The 20391-nt window shown below is 36.3% G+C and overlaps 1 protein-coding gene across 1 annotated transcript in view; it reads right to left on the bottom strand.

Moving 5' to 3' along the window:
- LOC122804983 overlaps positions 1–20391 on the bottom strand; it is an 817331-nt gene that overhangs the window by 18499 nt on the left and 778441 nt on the right. The window lies entirely within an intron of this gene.

Below are 20391 nucleotides of genomic sequence, written 5' to 3'. Positions count from 1 at the left end.
ACTTTCCAGTATTTTAGGAGATCATCCTATGTATGTTTTTAAAAAGTCTTCAAATTTAAAATCTTTCTTACAAAATGATCCTGGTAGGGACAAATTTTGGGGGGGGAATTCGGTTGGCACCTTTAGTTGTGCCAGCTGTAAACAATGCAAATTTATGAGTACATTTACTTCATTTTGAACACTTGAATTCTACCTTTCTAGCTAGAAGCAGATATACATGTTGCAGTTCCTGTATAGTGTATTTAGCAATGTGTTGTACATGTTCTGCATTCTACACTGGCAAAAGCATTAGAAAATTATGTTTTGGGTAAGAAAACATTGTGCAGCAATTAAAAATAAAGATTCTTTGAATGCTGTAGTGAGACACAGTTTAGAATGTCTTCCTTTCAGGAAGTTCCAATTTTTTGTTTTGGAACAAATTAACTTAGACCAGTTTGTCGCTAAGTTTATTAATTTTCTTGAAGGCAGAGAATTAAAATTGCAACATTGAAAATTAGGCTAAGGGTCGATAAATTCCCTGGTCTTAATGAAAGAATTAGCATTAAATGTCTTCTTAAATTATGGGTGTTATAATAATACACAATTTTATTTCTACTTTTGTTTGTATATATATATATATATATATATATATATATATATATATATAACCGGTTGTAATACTTATTGTAATACATTTTTTGTGGTATACATTTTTTGTGTTTAGAAGAGATAAATAAGAGGTATTAGTTGTGAGTTTTTTAATAATGTTTTTTCAATCATGTGACTTTTAATAGAACAGGTTTTTGGTCATGTGACTTTTATACAAATGTGGTTGGTTCTTTTCAAACTGATTTGGTGGGCTTTTGTATATTTAAGGGTGATTATATAGGTTACTATTTATTCTGAAGAACTTTTAAATTAAATTAAATAAAACTTGGGAAAAAAGTGTTCAAATAGATAATTTTATTGCCTTTGATGATTTTGTTTTTGCCCATGTTTTACAGTTTGTTTTAACCTTCCTTTACTTCCTGGTGGTTTTGTGGCATAAAATCTAAGGTTTTGTTTTCAGTTAGTAGTGTTTTACCTTGGTACAATTTTTTTTATTTATATATATATATATATATATATATATATATATATATATATATCTATGGGTCTACTTCACTTGACGTAAAACTCATTTGACTGACTTTCATTTGACCGACACCCAAATGACCTAAATTTCACATTACTGACAACTCATTTGACTGACCCTCATTTTACCGGCAGCTTACAATGCTGAATTTCAACATACAAAATCTTAAACCATAGGCATACACACTTAGAACACCAATAACTAACTCTTTACAGAATTTAAAAACTTCTTACTTACCCCTTAACAGAAACTGGACAAATGTACAACCAAACTAGGTGGGGGCTACACCCACCCCCCTAATTATATATACTAACTCCAGGATTGCACTACAGTGGGGAAAAGAGCATATACGTTTAACTTGTCTTGCAGTACTCTACACGCTGTCACTACTGCTGGGAACGCACAAAATATTTGCAAATTTACTTTAGATACTGTCCATAAAAAATGTAAAGGGACAAACTCACATTTAGAAACACTACAACACTACTTTCTACATTACTATTGGTATTCTGACAGTCAGCACTGTAAGTTACAAAAATTATTTTTATCACAAGCAAGTCACAGGTGAAGGGAAACCCATAACAAGTCTATGTCTTAAAAGTCAGTGAAATGAGAGTCAGTGAAATGAGTTGTCAGTAATTTGAAATTTAGGTCATTTAGGTGTCGGTCAAATGAAAGTTAGTCAAATGAGTTTTAGGTCAAGTGAAGTAGACCCATATATATATATATATATATATATATATATATATATATATATATATATATTAGTAAATCACCAAAAATAGAAAACAAGGGACTCAGTTTTTCCAAAATAATATGAAAATAATAAAACAAATCCAATCAGCAGATCTGCATAAGGATTTTATTCATAAGCACGTTTGCCCAACTCTAAAAGGACTTCAGCAGACTAAAAACAAAAACCAAAAAATACTGCATGACCATTAAAAAAACTGAATTACATCATCATGCTGTCCACCGATAAAATAATTTTTATCACCTGTTGAAATTCAAGCACAATTAAAAAAAAAAAACAAAACTCAAAACAAAATTAAACTAAAAATATTTCATGTTACTAAAACATATCAATTATCTCAATTTTTTTTATTTTTTAGCTCAAGTTTAATAGAAAATTCAGACTTGGGAGTAAATGTGTAGCTAAATGTAACTGCCATCTCTTTTCCTTTCATTAAGAATGTTGCAGCAATACAAACAAAACATAATCAACTTTAATTACTGTCTAAGCTATTATTATCATTTTAGGGGGCACAATATATATCAGCCTGAGATGAAATTACGAATGGCCCTACCTACTTTGCTAGGGATGGCCTGTACCTCTCTCCTCAGGGCTTTTGTATATTGGCCAAAATGTTCTACTTTCCCACCGTGCCTTTTTTAGGCAAGATCAGTCACCTCAAACTACCAGCATAGTCAAACAAAATCAAGAATACATAAAAAAAGCAGTGCTACTCAATGCCAGAAGCCTGAATAATATTTTTTCTGACTCTTGAAAATATAGGTATCTGCATCATTACTGAAAGATTCACTGCATTTATAGCACCTCCTCAGTGCAGGTTATAATGCCTATCCCCATTCAAATCCACTGTTGAAAATGGCTATCCTACATGTTGTGGCATGTCCAAGAATACAAATCACACCAAGAGTCATGAAGTAAGACAATGACATTGAGCTCCTCCATATCCTACCATCCATAAAAATCCATAGCATATCATAGCCAAATACCAAACCCTCTTCATGTCACTTGCAGCCGACAAAGCATATATTAACAAACAGCAGTCCCTCCCCAATAAAAGAAGTAATATTCTCCTGGGTGATTTCAATTATTTCTCCATTAACTGGACAACCTAGTGAGCCAGTCAATCTATCAAGAGCTTCTTCTTTGACTTCAAAAAGAGCAAAGTAAAAAAGACAAAACAACTTTCAGTGACAGTGGATTTTTCTCTCTTTTTTTGTGTGTGACCTCACGGTATGTGTATATAATTTTGAGGGTGTAGGTAGTATACCCCTACATAGTGGATGCAGGTGGCTTGTTCCTGCAAGCAACAATCACCTCTGAGGTTCTTCAAAAGTTGTTTTGACAGCATTTTTTCAGCAAATTTACTTTGGTTTAAACTAAAATTGACCAATGACTGTGATTCTACAACCTCCACTGCCATGAATAAATATGCACAATGCTTCCTATATTTCATAAAGGCTTGTACCAACTAGTTTTCATCCTGCTTAGAGACTCAAATATATTGAATATAGTTGTCAAAAATAAAAAAATAACCCCACTATGTTCTACACCTGTAAGGTGCCCAATAACTTATGAGCCATAACTAGGTTAGAGCAAAACGGACAGTTGCCCAGGCACAAAGTGTTAGGAAGTATGATTGATAGGTGCTGATAGTGTGAGAGCGCAGTACCAGTATGCAATATAGCCTAGAATGTTGGGGATTTTTGCATGGAAGTGTTTGTGTAGGTATTTTATACTCCATGCAGACTTCAGTTAATTTTTCCTCAGGTAGATAGTAAATGCAGAAGGTGTGATGGGAACAAGAGAAGTAACTGGGAACATGTTTTTGGGAATATAATGAGTTGGCAGAATTTAAAATTTCCCTACATGTTACTTTGTTAGAAGTTTTGGGGGAGCAAATTATTGTAGCTGAGGAAATGATCCTTTTGAACTGGAATACATAAACATGAACTACCTAGACATAGTAAAGCGTTACTAAATTTAATGCTTTTGGCTGCCAAACATTTACTAGAAAACAGAAATCAGAATATAAACCATCTGTAAATTAAGTACTGAATGTTGTAAAGGAAATAAAAGAACTGGAGTTTGGATTTTTAGATAAGGAAAGGAGCAAACTGCATAGAAATAAATGGAATTTGTGGAAACAGTAAATGCAGAACAATGTTTAGGAGGAGGAATAAAATTTCAAGGAAGATAAAACTTGCGCAATTTATGCAATAGAGTGAATGATAGTTTTTTAATGCTTGAAAAAGAAAAATGTTTGTAATGATTTTCTTTTCTCCTAATGTATGTATACCCATGTTGTTACTAAAAGTATGTGAAATTAATAAAGGGATTTTAAAAAAGATTAACTTAAAAGCAAAAATCAACTCCTCCAAAGGTAAGCATGAACAGAAAATTACCACATATATAAAGGACAAGCACAAAGCCTTTTGTAACTATGTCAGAAACTTTAGAAATAATATACATTACTGCACTAAGCTAATACATAACATCAGCACATCCACATCCACAGAAAACATAGGCAATGCTTTAGCTGATAAATGTATTGCTAACTTTACACTCTCATCTCTCCCTAACTTTTCCTGTGTATATTAGCAAGCCCCCCTTATCATCTTAGAGCAAGTCCTAAATCAGTGATGACGAACCTTTTGGGCTCCGTGTGTCAAAAATTTGAAAAATGCCTATCATGACAATGCTGGCATGCTCCCTCCCCACACCGAACAAAAGAGAAACAATTCTTTACATATTCACTTATTTAAAAAAATACAGTCCAATCGTGTGCTGCTATGCTTTATAAAAGTAAAAGAAAAGTCAGTGACTCACAATAGGGAAAACAATATGCACTCTGATAATTGGGCTTAAAATACTGCACCAAAAAGTTACCCTACTTTAAATAATAATTTTGAACTGAACTGAAAATAAATATGGAACATATAGCATTTGATTTGATTATCAATTAATGACTTTTTTGTTGCTGAGTTTTAATAGATAAGTGCAGGGTCACATATTTGTTGTATTTTTGTTCATTCAGTTTCTTTGGTAACTTGGATGTTGGTGAACGATGGTGTGTCACCCAAAATGTTCTGGCGTGTCACCTTTGACACGTGTGTTATTGGTTCACCATCACTGTTCTAAATGTACTCTCCCAGGCCAAGGACACTAGCTACAATAGTCCAGACAATTTGACAGTTTGCTGTCCTTTCAGCACTAAGCACACACAGCCTTACAGTATCACTAATAGATCTATTCAGTCTCAGCCTTTCCACTGGATTCATGCCTGGAGTGTGGAGAATTGATTTAGTCAACATTTCACAGGGAACACCTACCATTGACCCTGGTAACTATAGACCTGTAAGTGTAATCAGCCTTATCTGTAAGGTAATGGAGCACATTATACAACTTATTAACAAGGACATCAGCAGTCTAAAATCCTTTGACCTAAACTAGTTTGGATTTGTTAAAGGTACAATCTGCCTCATGAACGTAGTAGGTCTTTGAACAAGTCACTGATGATTTGTTTGTAAGCAAATCCATGCACATCACTTACCTCAACCTGAAAAATGCTTTATATATAATTTCACATTTAGGCATATAGCCAACTTAATTAAAGTAAGTATAAACACCTGTGTAACCTACTGGATAACGAACTAGTTCACTGGCAGAACCCAGTCTATTAGTGTAGTTGGCATGCTCTCATCAAACAGGATTGTTACTGCTGGCATCCCTCTGGGATTGATACTTGGGTCACTTCTCTTTGGTATTTACTTCTCTGATGTCAAGGCCAATGTTAAGAGCTTGTGGCTGACAAAGTTTGTGGATGACTGCATACTCAGTGCTATCATAAACTCTTCTACCTGACTCTTAGATTCTCCCAGGATGGTTTACCGTGTACAAATAAATTGTGCTAGGACCATGGTCTTAATCTAAATGCCAAGAAATGTAATACAGTATCCTTTGACAAACATGGGAACACATGCACGTTCCACACAGATGATACCCCTTTAAAAATTGACACAGCTATTAGGGGCTTGGGCACTTTCATTGACAATGAACTATCCTGTCATTAGAAGATCCTTAATTTAGCCAGACTGATTATGGAAGGTGTATCTTCTAGGTTAGTGGAAGTTATTATCCCTCTCTATCCTTCATTATCAGACTCATAATAGAATATAATGCCTTTTTCAGTTTGTACTTGCCTAAACATATTACTAAATTTAAAAGAGTGCTGTGTTTCCTCAAAGAGAAACTCTTGGAAATGACTTCCATGTGTTATATAGACTGCCTTAAAGAACTTTCTCTCTTCTGTTTTCTTACAGACTTTTGAGGGGGTAACCTTTGATTTGCTTTCAGAGCCTTGCAGAATCCATTCCTATCCAATCTTTTACATACCTGCAAAATAAACAACATATTAAACACCCAATCAAAAGAACTAAACTTCCGCAGCAGAAACTGATGGAGAGACAGATATCTTTTACAAAGAATCCCTCATTTATGGATTAGACATCTTCAAATGCAACCTGGACGAAAAGATTGGAAACCATAACTTCATCCTTGATCTGGCCCTTTAATTCCTCATTGAAAGGGGAAGAAATTAAGTGACAGTTATTTTATGTTGTAAGATACTGATGAAAAGGGATGATCAGGTCAGACTACAAATGATCTATCTAATCAAACACGAACTTATGAACCTGTGAACTGCATCATTTGATGAGGCTACGTTATTTTGCCCAACCAATGGAAGACATTACAGTTGATGTTTAGAAGAAAGGGAAAACAGTAACTTATTTTAATTATCAAAGTAAGTTGTCCCAAACAAAAAGCCTATTTAAAGGAAAAGAACAGCTTCTTAAAATGGTGCGGCTAAGGAAAATGTATAGAAAATTAGACCTTCGTTCCAGGGCAAGGAGCAGGTGCAATATTTTTTTTCAAATGACTCAAAATATTAATGTTATTGGTTAGAAAAAAGCAATTACTAGAAAATGGAAATCAGAATCTAAACCAACTGCAACTGAAGTACTGAATATTATAAAAGAGATAAAAGAAAAGGAAACAGAATCCTTAGAAAAGGGAAGGAGCAAATCACATAGAAATAAATGGAAATTGTGGGACAAATACATGCAGAAAAGCACTCAGGACAAGTGAAATTTGAGGGAAGACATGATCTGAGAAATTTATCTAATGTTGGATTGAATGAAAATTATTAAAATGTATACTGTGTGAAACTAACAAAAACACATGTTAATATGATTTGATTTCTTTTTTATTACTGTACATGTACTCAAGTAATTTTAAATGCCATATTTTATTTATTTATTTATTTGACATTTGTTAACCGGGTTAGTCCAACTGAGCTATATGGCCCTTTTCAGTGGAGACCCAAGAAGAAAAGCTCCAGCATACAGATTAATGAATTACAAACTAGAAATAATATAAGCAATGGATATAAAAATTGACACAATACAAAAATCCTTATATTTAATAAAGATATTTAAAAAATTACATCTAAGTTCATAAGCTGATATGTTCTGCAAACTCATTTTTAGCATTTACAGTATTCTGCAAATTCATTTTTAGGACCCTGACAGTGTCTTCTTCATTGCTTGAGGTCTGATTTACTGTATCTGTTTTTTAATGAATTCCTGTGCAATGTACCTGTATATGTACAGCTTTACTAGCTTATGATTGTTCATTTAGTAAAGGTGTGTTTAGAAATTTCTGCCTGTGATGTCATTTCATTTAGAGTTGTGTTGCTTTCTGCTTTGACTGACTGATTAAATGTTCTGCATAGCAACTTTTTTACAACAGCAAACTGAAGTGGCAGTTGTGCAATTTCTGCAGCAGTTATCACACGGATTTAACAAATGCAGATTATACATTTTGCCTGGCAGAAAAATATGCAGTTATTTTAAAATATATCATGGGGACAAGCAGACAAGGGCACTATTTTCCTGCTACTGCATTGCAGGAGTTTCATTTTAGTGTCATTAAAGGGGCTAACAGTTACAGCCATCTGAGTGAACACCAGAGCATCAACATGAGACCCAACTCAAACATTGGACTAAATGATCCCTGTAAGAGGGAATTTGTTTAACATAAAGACCAGTAGGAAGACAATATACAACTTTTTACATACTTTGAGGGTATAGTTACTTGCATTTGGGATTTAAGGTAAAAACAAACACATATGCATTTATGGTCTCTGTGTAATTGTACCATGGTACTCTAGAAGCAACATTTTAACATGTTTCACAAAGTTCATGAAAATTCATTTCTATCACTAATTCCAGGCCTATAAATTGATGTTATGCAGTAATATTAATTTCAAGAATAAAGAAAATGCCATTTTCAAACAGCACTATGCTAGGCTTTCATGTACCGTGTTTCAACTTGGTTTTCAGGAACTTATATTTTGCCTATATTTGTAACAGCATTTTTACAAGATTAGACAATTTTAAACTGTAAAGATTATATTATTAATGCAATGAATTCAAGTCAAGACTTTCCATCTCAAAACTGAAACACTGCAGTCTAAAATGATCTTTTCCATCTTATGCCATTTTCCTTCTTTCTTTTTTCACATTTTGGAGGGTACAATTTTACTTCTTGAGTGTCTGCATACTTTGGACAGTCCGAATATAACATGTTGGCAGTTTTATACAATCTGGTCTGAACCACAAAAAAGTAACGATTCATGATTTATGGATGAATATCAGGGCTCATCTGCTGACTTGGTAATTATATGGATATGCAAATGTATACGTGTATACTGGGAAAGCTGATATTTTTAGTTTCAGAATTGTTCCTGAGTACCTGGTTTGCCTGCAGGTCAGAAAATAAACTATGACTAAGGCTCTTTCTTGATGGTAGCCTTATATTTTGCTCCATTCTCTCACTGGAGTTAATAACATTAGAAGCTTCTTATTAAGATTAAGAATTATCAAGAAGAATGTTTCAGAACATAATCCATGTTTGATTTATGGTATGCTGATGACAGTAATGTATAAAATATTGCTGTGCATTTGGGCTCTTCTTGATTACCAGTTTCTGTCATATTAATAAAAGGAATTAATGCAGTCAGACCGCTCACATATATACATTTTTGAGCCAACGTTCTGAAAGATTTAAATTTCTTGATGCATGTTTATATATATATATATATATATATATATATATATATATATACAATAAAGCCTTGAAAATCTGAGATTAACAAATGTCTTTGTACACATATAATAACATTACACATTTCTGTGTTTTGGCATGCTACTTTTCTGTTTTCTGCCCTTATTTGGTAACCTACATCTGGGGTGAATACATAGCTGCATAGCTCCCCTTGGTAGAGGGAAGCCTACAAATCTTTTTGTATACATTTCTGTCTTGCAGCAGAGCAGAGAGGGATATAAGTAAACTAAGCAATACTTACAGCCAGTAGAAGCTGGTGACATAAAAGCAAGGGGGGGGGGGGGCTGGAGGAAGCAAATTAACACGTGGAGCTTACTAGAATGGGGTGAGACATTATTATAGCAGGTCAGTCTCCATTACCTGTCCTGCTACAACAGATAGGATTATTTAGATTCATCTACAGACTGTCTCAGTATGTACCCACTTATTCTGACCATTTTACTGAATATATGTCCACAAACACACACACACACACACACACACACACACATATATATAAGCACACCATCAGTCACAGACCGATTGTATACCTTAGATGTCTGACTCCAATCAGATTAAAGAATAAATAAATAAATAAATACATAAGAAATTAAAAAATAAACAATGGGAGGGTATATGTATACCTTCCAAATATGCAACAAAGTTTAGAAGATTTAGGAAGTGTTTATATAGGTATTTTTATACCCCAAGCAATACAATATGCCAAGTAATGAGTTGGCAGACTTTAAAAATTCCTTGCAGACTACTCTGTCAGAAATACTTGGTGAGCAAACTGGTATAACTAAAGAAATGGTTTTTGAACTGTGATACAGAAGTGGAATTGCCTAGATGTGAAAAGCCTTACTGAGTTTAATTCTTTTTGGCTGCCAAAAAGCATTTACCAGAAAATGGAAATCCAAGTTTAAACCAACCATACTAGAAATAATAAATATAGCAACAGAGATAAAAGAACTGGAAGTTGGATCTTTAGAAAAGGGTAGCAGCAAATTACGTAGAAAAATTGGAATGGTGGGAAAATATATGCGGAATAATGTTTTGGAGGAAGAATTAAGTTTAAGGGAAGACAGGAATTGAACAATTTATGTAATGTTGGTTAGGAATACTGGGTGAGCAAAGGACTATAACTAAGAAAATGATTTTTTTGAGCTAGGATACAGGATCTGTATTGCCTAGACATAGCAAGGCCTGGTTAAGTTTAGTTCTGATGGCTGCCAAAAAGCAGTTACTAGAAAATGGAAATCAAAGTCTAAACCAACCATACTTGAACAAGTGAATATTGTAACAAAGATAAAGGAAAACTAAGTGGGATCTTCAGAAAAGGTAGGAGTAAATTACAAAGAAAAATGGAAATTGTAGGAAGAATTCATGCAGAAAAATGTTTTGGAGGAGGAATGAGGTTTAAGAGAAGGCAGGAAGTGAACAATTTATGTAATGTTGTCTTGATTACATGGTATAGAACAATATACATGATGTATAATGTTTGTAAATGTGAACTTGGTAATATGGTTTGATTACATTTATATAAATTAATGTTTGCCTATGTCACAAGTGGCAATTCAATAAAGATGTTTAAAAGGGAAACCTAATAGTGTGGAACAAGGAATCAAAATCAGAGACATAAATTCTCTTTAGATGCTAAAAAAGTTGGTAGAATAATAGGCATTGAATTAGCATGCATTTTCTGGAGGATGTTAAGCTTGAAACACAAATGCCTGTCAGGCTACTCTATCAGAAATAATAGGTGAGCAAATTGGTGTAACTAAGGAAATTCTTTTTTTGAGCTGTGATACAGAATTGGAATTGTCTAGACATAGTAAGGCCTTGCTGAGTTTAACTCTAGTGGCTGCAAAAAAAAAAGCAGTTACTAGAAAATGGAAATTACAGTCTAAACCAACAATAGTAGAAGTAGTGAGTATAGTAATGTATGATAAAAGAACTTGAAGTGGGATCTTTAGAAAAGGGTAGGAGCAAATTACATAGAAAAATGGGAACTGTGGGATCAATACATGCAGAAAAACATTTCTGTCCCACTCACCAGGTTGGATAAGGAAAAGGTCATGGTCAGCTGTCTGTCAAGGGCCAGGATTTGCTAAATCAGACTTGCACTCAATTCTCTCAACAGCAGGCAATGTTATGACTCTGTCATAGTCCATGTTGGTGTGAACGACTTGACACGTACCTCGCTGGACTGTATGAAGAAAGACATGACTGAGTTCTCTGAATATGTGTCCCAGGCTGGCATGTCTGAGGGCTTAAGCAGCATTCTACCTTCACCTAGGATGATGCCTCAATACAGACAAAAATGATTGACTTCAACAATTGGCTTATTTTCTAGTGTCATTCTAAGGGGATCCAGTACCTGCCAGCCTGGGATGATATGGTTGACAGACCATGATACTTTGCCAGAGATTGTTTCCACCTGTCACCTTTGTGCTTTCAACTACTGGCTAAGGTTCTTGCCTCCCCCATAGTGCCTTTTTTAGGCAATGTCATAAATACAAAATTCCCGATGTAAAAATATCCTCAACAAACAACCTTAAGGTTATGCTGCTAAATGTTAAGAGTCTAAATCTGAAACTGCACTCACTGGAAGCACTCCTCACCTTGGAAGATGCGGACATCTGTACAGTCACAGAGAGCTGGTTTAAGGCAATGGAGAGCATCCCAGCCATACTGGGATATAATGCCTTCCACACGTTCAGACAATAAAATGAAAGTGTGAAAACTAAATGAGGAGTATCAATATTCATCAAAGATAAATACACCTCCAGATTGGTTAAACAGAATGACTGCCTATAATCACTGCATGTGCAAATAACTAGGAAAGACCCCTCCCCAAGTTATCACCAGCTATAGATCCCCCACCATGAACTACTGTATCCACACTGCCAACTTGGATCTATTTTTAGTCACTCAAAATACAAGCAAACACACTAGTTATGGGTGACTTTAACTACCCGTCCATAGACTGGGCAAATTTTACATGTACAAACACACTTGCCCAAAGGTTCTTGGACTTTGTTAACTCAAATGCCTTAGAGCAGATAGTTAGCACCCCCTCAAGGGACCCAATCATTCTAGACCTGGTATTCACCAACATGGTAGAACGACACACCACCACAAGTGTGTGCCCCTCCCTAGTGAAGTCTGATCATAAAGCTGTCTCTTTCTAAGTAATGATAACATCAGACCTCCCACAGGAGAAATTCGGCTAAAAAACTTCTCCAGAGCCAATTACAGCCTCTTACAAGAAGGCATTAATAGCTTCAAAGCTCCTGTCCCCACTGATGGCAAGGACACCTATACTGGGATATATGCTAATGCATTGTATAAACATCTATACAATTGTTTTGACTCAGCCATTCATAATAGGAGCAAAGCAAGATCCTCATGAAAAAACAAGCCTGCCTGGTGGACATCCACCATAAACAGGTTATATAATAAGAGAAAGAAATTGGTGTCTAAGAGCAAAAAGGAACAATCTCAGAATTGGAAGCAGACCCTTCTCAGCTTGAACAAGCAAATAAGACGACATGTAATGTCATCTAAAGCTAAGTACGAATCTAGATTAGTGTCCTTAGCTAAGGATAACCATAAGGCATTCTTTAGCTACATCCGAAACCTTAAAGGAAAAGCCCAGATTTGCACTGAACTGGTAGTGAATGATACCACATATGCTGAACCAGTGGAAATAGCCAGCCTGCTAGCGGACAGGTTCAGTGAAAACTCCCCCCCCATCTCAGCCACATATACCCCCCAAAATTTCTACCACCTGTTCTTCACCAAGTATCTCTAAAGGGCATGTCTTAGCTACTCTCTCCAAGCCAAAAACACAGCCTCTGTGGGTCCTGATAACATCACAGGCTGCATTCTCAATGGTTTAAAACAGGAATTAGCAACACAATTGGGTACTGTTTTCAACCACAGCCTGTTTTTTCCCTGTTGAATGGAAAACAGCTACCATCATCCCCTTGCACAAGGGAGGGGGGGGTGCATCCACCAGTTGTGGGAACTACAGACCCATTAGTCTAACCAGCCTTATCTGCAAGACCATGGAGAGAATCACCATGGGTCTTATCAACAAGGATACAGGAGGCCTTCAAACACCTGACCTGACCCAGTTTGGTTTTGTTAAAGAGAGATTCTGCCTTTCAAACCTGGTGGACTTCTTTGAGACTGTTACCAAAGGCCTGGATGAAGAAAAATCTGTGCATATGGTCTACCTAGACTTGGCCAAGGCCTACGACACAATCCCCCACTCAGACATCAATGAAAAACTCACCCAGCTGGGATCAACCCATATACTGTCAGGTGGTTTGCAAACTGGCTCACTGACAGAACACATACAGTCAAAATAGGGGACTTTACCTCCACTGGCAGACCCATTACCAGTGGTGTTCCACAGGGATCGGTGCTGGAGCCCCTATTGTTTGGAATCTACTTCTCAGAAGTGCAGGCGAAAACAAAAGGTTTGTGGCTGACAAAGTTTGATGATGACTGCAAACTGGTAGCAGTCATTGAGTCCCCAAATTATGTCAACATTCTGCAGGAAGGACTTACACAAACCAATAATTGGTGCCAAAGTCATAGTCTTAAACTCAATGCAAAAAATACATTATCATCCCCTTTGACAAAGGCGATGTCCCTGCAGATTGCCATATTAATAACAACACCCTAAGTTCTAAATCAGTAGTGAGAGATTTGGGCAAACAGGTTGACAGCAACCTTATGTTTGATCACCATGTGTCCAAAGTGGTAAGAAAGGCCTTCTACACTGCTCACCTCATAAGCAAGGGCATAGTTTCCAGAACAAAGAGGTTATAACCCCCTGTACTCTTCCCTCATCAGGCCAATAATAAATTACAATGCTCCCTTTGGTATGTACCTAAACAGGCACCTGCAGCAAATGGAGAGACTTCAATGGTTCCTCACAAAGAAAATTCAGGGTCTTCAGCACATATCTTATATGGACAGACTGAAATCACTGTCACTATACTCTGTATCATATAGACTACTCAGAGGCAACCTGTGCCTTGCATACACAGTAACCTCTGATCCTGCCTTAATGGAAATGCTGTATATTCGTTAGTCAATTGGTACACGATTCACTCACTCTAGGGACCTTAACCTAGCATGTGACATCAAAAGGATTTGTTAGAGAGACAGATATGTTTCCCAGAGTTTGCCTCTCCTCTGGAATAAACTTCAATACAGGTTAAACAAAGACCCTCATTAATCCTTTTTAAGAGTAACTTGGACGATTGGATGGAAAACCACAAATTCACCCCAGGCATTTCACCTGTCTCTCTTGGTCAGGGCAGGTGGTATTGATTTAGATCTGCTTATAACATAGAACAGATCTCCAGACCCTTAAGGGAACAAGGGTTGAGCTTGGCTAGGCTTGTATGAGCCCTAGGGCCATTAGCCTAGTAACCTCCTATGAACCTAAGAAACTATAAAGGAAGGTAGGAATTGAATGAGCTATGTAATGTTCGATTGACAATGACTGTATAGAGATTATATGTGATGTATAATGTTTCTAACTGAAAAAATGTTAGTGCAGTTTGTTTTCTTTCAGATAAATGTATGTTTGCCTATTTAATAAAAATGTTTCTTGTTAGAAAAATAAGACTTCTGGACAAAGCCAACAATAGTGAAGGGACAAAGACCCCAAATCAGAGACAATGTTTAAAAATAACCATAATTCATTTTATAACAGATTTTCTATCAACATGCATTTTCTAAAGAATAGGAAGTATGAACCTATAATGTATGGTTTTATTGAGTAATTGTAACTTTCAGTGATTTAGCAAAACACCAAACATTTTCCAAGAGATACAGCAAACAAATGTGGCAAAATCAGGGAAGTTATGGAAATTAAGGGACAACAAAAAATGTTATATCTATAGCCCCTCAAACACACACACACACACACACACACACACACACACACACACACACACACACACACACACACACATGCGTGCGCACGCACACACAAACGCGCAGACACACACACACACACACAAATGTGACCATCACTCAGTTACAGCCATTTGTATGAATATGACTGTACTTTGATCAAATGAATGAATAAATTCATAAATAACTGCCCCACATGAATTTATTTCCTCAGCTGTATTGTAAGAATAGAGTTGGCTACCCAGTGAACTTCATTCATATACCTCTCACACTGTGCACTCTGCTGCAAACCCCCCATTCCTCACCCCCTCCATACACCTTTAAACCTCTTAGCTCAAGAATCAAGCAGGAAGCTAAAAATAATGGGATACAAAGAACCAAAATCAGGGACACATATTGCCTTTATATACTTTTCCAGATGAAAAGCGCTTCATTTTACAGTTTTCTTGTTCCCGAGGTTCATTTTTGGCTGCATTAAACCTATTTTGGTATACTTGTCGAGTGCTGTGAGTTCCTGAAGCCTATTTCTTGTTCAGAAAACAGCAATGTGGCATCTTGTACAAAAATAAACTTCTTGGTTACAGCTATGACATATACTCTGATATCTACTGCAGCTTTGAACTGTACCGTTTGTATTAACTCTGCAACATGTTAGGTGTAAACCCAGAAAAGTATCATTGTGCACTGGACAGGTAATGAATTTGTTCTTCTTGACTCGTGTTGTAGCCTACTGTTAATAACAACTCTCTGTCTAGAAAACTTAATGATGTTATTGACAAGGATAATGCTATTCAATGTACTCACTCTCCATTTTTGGTGGTCCCACTGACAATGCTGACTGTGCAGGAATGACTACAAGTACCCTGAAATTTCACCACTTTTGCAGTTGACTCCTACAACAGAGCTGCATTTACAGAAAAAAATAATTGGGGGGAATCATCTAGTATAAACCTAGATTGGTGGTGACAGCAGAGGACATGAAAAATTTAAGCTTTTTAAACAGCATATACCCAACCAATGTTGAAATGCACTCATTGTAGAGGTATGGGCAAAATCCCCTAATCCAAAGTTACCACCAATTCAATATTTCTTCAGTTTTTTATCTGTCCTAGTTTCCTGGTTCAGAAATTCAAATCAATGAGAAATCAAGTAGTATGAAGTAAAGGCTCAAGTTTGACACCAATTTCTGTACCAGATAAGGAGAAAAACATTGCCCGTGGAGGAGTCTAGTAGTTTGAATCTAATCTAGAGTATACTTTTCAATTTCTTTGCTCAAATATTCTGACCAAAGCCAAAATAATATGGGGTCAAAGGTCAAAGACGGACAATTTTTAAATAATTTTCTAATTCACTTAAAATGTTAACAGAGCAACAGGTTGTGCATCAACATGCATTTTTCTGAACAATGAGAAGTATGAAACTCTAATGTCTGGCGTTATTGACTGCCAGCAATCTTCAGTGATTTACCAGAAGATCTATAATGTTATGAGGAATAGGGCAAAAATATGAAACAAAATATAAGTAACAGTTGAGAGATACGCTTCTTAGAAATGTTGTAAACTGTCCTATTTAAGATGATCTTTTGAAGCCTGCAAGTTTTAACTTTTAAACTCATTGAATATTTTAGTGCAGTTAGGCCATTTTTTTGTGTTTTTTAAGCTCCCTGATAAATTAATGATAATCATTGTTATTGTTGTCATCACTGAAAAGTTATTTAAAATGAATGATTGAATGTCAGTCTTGTCTTACTTACTGAAGCTACCGACTGCAGCATCTGTGTTGGTGCCTAGTCTTTAGCGCCTTGTAAAAAACAAAGTCTGGTTAGTGCACATAAACTTTGCAGACTACTGATCTTCTCAGCAGTATATTATTATCTTTCTTGCTCAGAGTACTAAAATAACGTGTCTATGTAACGGACAACACGTACAATACTGTACAGTTTTACAGCTTTAATGTCTTCAAGTTTGCTTCTCATACAGCATGAAAGATGTTCTCCATAGGTTCATAGGTCTGTACTAGGCTAATGGCCATGGGGCCTTTACAAGGCTAGCCCATAGAAGTGCCCTGGCATTGTGCCGCCTGTCATTAGTTCCCAGTGGCTCTATCAAGTAGAGCCACTGGAGTGATCTCCAGAGTGAACTTTCTATTTCCCATCCACTCATCAAGATTTCTCTTGAAGAGGGCTAGTGAGGTGGCTCTGCTTGACATGTATGGGAAGTCTATTCCAGAGTGTGGGCAGTCTCTGGGTTAAGAACCTGTCCCTCCAGCATGTTCTGTTGATTGTGGTAATGAGGTTGAGGTTTCTGGAGTGTGTGGTGTGAAGGGATTGGGATTTCTTTAGATGTAGCCATACCTCCCAACCGTCCCGAATAACTTGAATTTTACCGAGTTTTGGAGTCGAAATACTGGTGTGCCACGATTCCTGAGTGGCACCCCTCTATTTCCGACTTTTACCAGCTTTAGTTTTCATTTTATTTTTTAATTTTCCCCCGTTTCTTATTTTGAGCTGATGTCGTCACTTGCGCAATGACGTCAGCTCCGTCAGGGCTTTCAGCCTGTCGGAATTGAGTTCAAGGGTTCATTTCCGGCTTTCTCTGTAATCGGTTTATTCAAACGAGTGCTGAAACGCTCTGCCGGTTTGTTGTAATGGTTTTTAGAAATGGTTGCTTCAGCTCTTTTCTCAAACAAGCGCGCTTTGTGCTGGTTTCTTCATAATTCAAAGTGCCATGCCTGGCTTTGGTGTTCAGAAACATTTTGGAAGGAATGGATTTTGCAGGCAGGAAAGGATTATTTCTGGCAGAAGTGTGTGTGTATGTGTGTGTGTGTGTGTATGTGTATGCGTGTGTGTATGTGTATGCGTGTGTGCGCGCGTGTGTGTGTGTATTTAAAGGGAGAGAGAGATTACAGATATAGTGTTATCTGGGTTGGGCAGATACAGCCAGAGAGGTCCCTTGGAAAAGAAGGTCTAGAAAAAAAAAATTACAATGCATGCAAAGAAAAATATGGTTTCTAATATTACAACATATCCATGCATGATGCACATAGGTTAAGCTAAATGCAACACAATAAAACCCAAAATACTTTAGTAATATATGTTCAGTGATGATGAACTGCTTTATTATAATGACTAGACTACACAAACTGAAGTAAAATTCAAGCCAAAGTGTTGCCATGATACGTTAATATGTGCCGGCATACCTAAATTTAACTTTAGATTCAACGATTTTTATGTCAGCACTAAGGGTATTCCAAATTAAAGGCATTAAGTAATTGGGGAGCACAAAATGATAGACAAAAGTTAACAAGGCAAACAAGTCTGTGGCAGGAGTTTTAACTGGGTTTTGAGTGACTAATGTCTCATAATACATCTGTTTTGTAAAATATTATAGTCTTAGGGGGTCTGCTAACAGTGTAGAATAGGTATGGGTAAGGAAAGGCAGTAAAGCAAAAACTGATTTAATTGTGAATGGATGTAGAGAGATTGAGTGTAAAGGGATGTGAGAAGTATAGAGAGATAAAAATTAACTACATTACGTACATTTATAAGTTACATTTTCAATAGATTGCCTCTATCACAATGATTATTTATGTGTAAAGGCATAACTGTGGCTGTGTGGAACTAGAATATACAAAAGCTGCCACTATGGTCACATATGTTTATCCATCTTCCCAGTAGAGCCCTGTCCAGCCAGCCATTGTTTCCAAGGATGCAATTAGTTGGCCAGATCATTAACCAAATGAACAGGTTCTAAATCCTATGTAGCAAATATCTAGGAATCTTTAAGAAGTTGAAGAAAAAGCATTGACAGCAAACTTAATAAATCATACTTGGCCAGCACAGGCACCAAACTAAATGATATCCATTAAGTTTCATAGCTTTGCCCAGGTTTTTTGTGCTAAGAGGTTGAGAGCTGTTCTGAGAAATGAATTCACTAAATGATAGCCCTTAGGTTTCAGTCTTCCTATTTTTTAGGAAGCTGCTGATTTGGCATAGTGGTGTGTTGCTCTGACTGTAGTGCATAGCGTTCTGGGTTCAAGACTTGCCAGTGAAATGCATGGTGATAACATAACATTTTATTCTAGCAACTTTGCAAAATTATACAAGCAATGTTTAAAATGTGTCCCTGTTTTTTTACCTTTTGTCCCCCCCCCCACAAAAAAAATGAAATTGAAAATAAGTGCGAGAAGCTGTGCAAGATGCTTATGGCTTATACTACTGTCATGCTATTTATAGTGGGGGTGTGGAAGTAGAATTTTATGATGGAAATGTTCTGAATTGGGCAGTGTTGTCATTATTGGTTCATGCATTTTCTTTCATTGACTACAGTACAGCCTACTGGAAAAATGTTCGAACAATAAATTTAAATTGTGCTCTGGGTTGCTTTATACAAGTTCACAAGGTCATGTAATATAATTTAATAAAGTCAGGAAGGTGTACTGTCAATCTATTTATAGTGTGGGTGTGGAAGTAGACTTTTTGATGGAAATGTTCTGAATTGGGCAGTTTTGTCATTATTGGTTCATGTATTTTGTTTAATTGCCTAGAGTACATCCTACTAGAAAAATGTTCAAATAATAAATTTGAAATGCTCTCTGTCTAACAAATGTGTTGTATTATACAAGTTCACAAGGTCAAGGAATATAATTTAAAGTTAGGAAGATGTATCAAAGAAAAGTCCACATGTATGTTTCTTGTTTTGTGTGCAAGGGGCCAATGATTTGAAAACAGTCCAAAGGTAATCTTTATCCACTACTGGCCAGATGCATTTTCTTTGGATGTGGTGTGGGTTTCAATGCTTTTCAATTAATGTGTTTCAAGGGCAGAGATGTTTTAATGCCAGGTCTGTTTATATTGTGAGACAGTATTGATTTGTTTAACAAATGCCTATTACTGTTTGTGCATTGTTGTGTTGTAAAATGTAAAAATAAAATCCAAATCATTGTAGAAGTAAAGCAGTATGCACACATTAGTGTTTATGGTAAATGGGGTGAAATAGCCAGGTAATGGGACATTGGAATGGCTGCAGGGGGACTCTGGTACCATATTTTAGTTGTCTGTTCTTCAGTTTGCGTTTAAAAGTTGGTGTCCCACAATTCCATTGGAGTGAGTGGGGTTACATAAATATGTATGCAAATTAGATGTTAATCAGCGTAGAGATTTGTACTTATTTTTCATGGGCCTTGTCCAGGTTTTTGATGTTTCCAGGTTGAGAGGTATGGATGTAGCATTTCTAACAGAGCTGGGTCAAACATGGCTTTGTAAGTCAAGCAGAGATCGCCTCATAGTAGATGATATGAGGCAGAGAATAGCTGGAGTTTTTTTGCGTCTGTCCATGTAGGACATGTGGTTAAGGCCTAGGATCCTCTTTGTGAGGTACTTTTGTGGCCTCTCCAGCTGTTGCAGGTGTCTAGTGAG

Source organism: Protopterus annectens, chromosome 6.part0, assembly GCF_019279795.1.
Source record: "Protopterus annectens isolate FY-2018-M chromosome 6.part0, PAN1.0, whole genome shotgun sequence".
NCBI classification, from domain to species: Eukaryota; Metazoa; Chordata; order Ceratodontiformes; family Protopteridae; genus Protopterus; species Protopterus annectens.
Note: the sequence above shows the minus strand (reverse complement) of the source record. Positions and strands in the feature narration are given on the sequence as shown.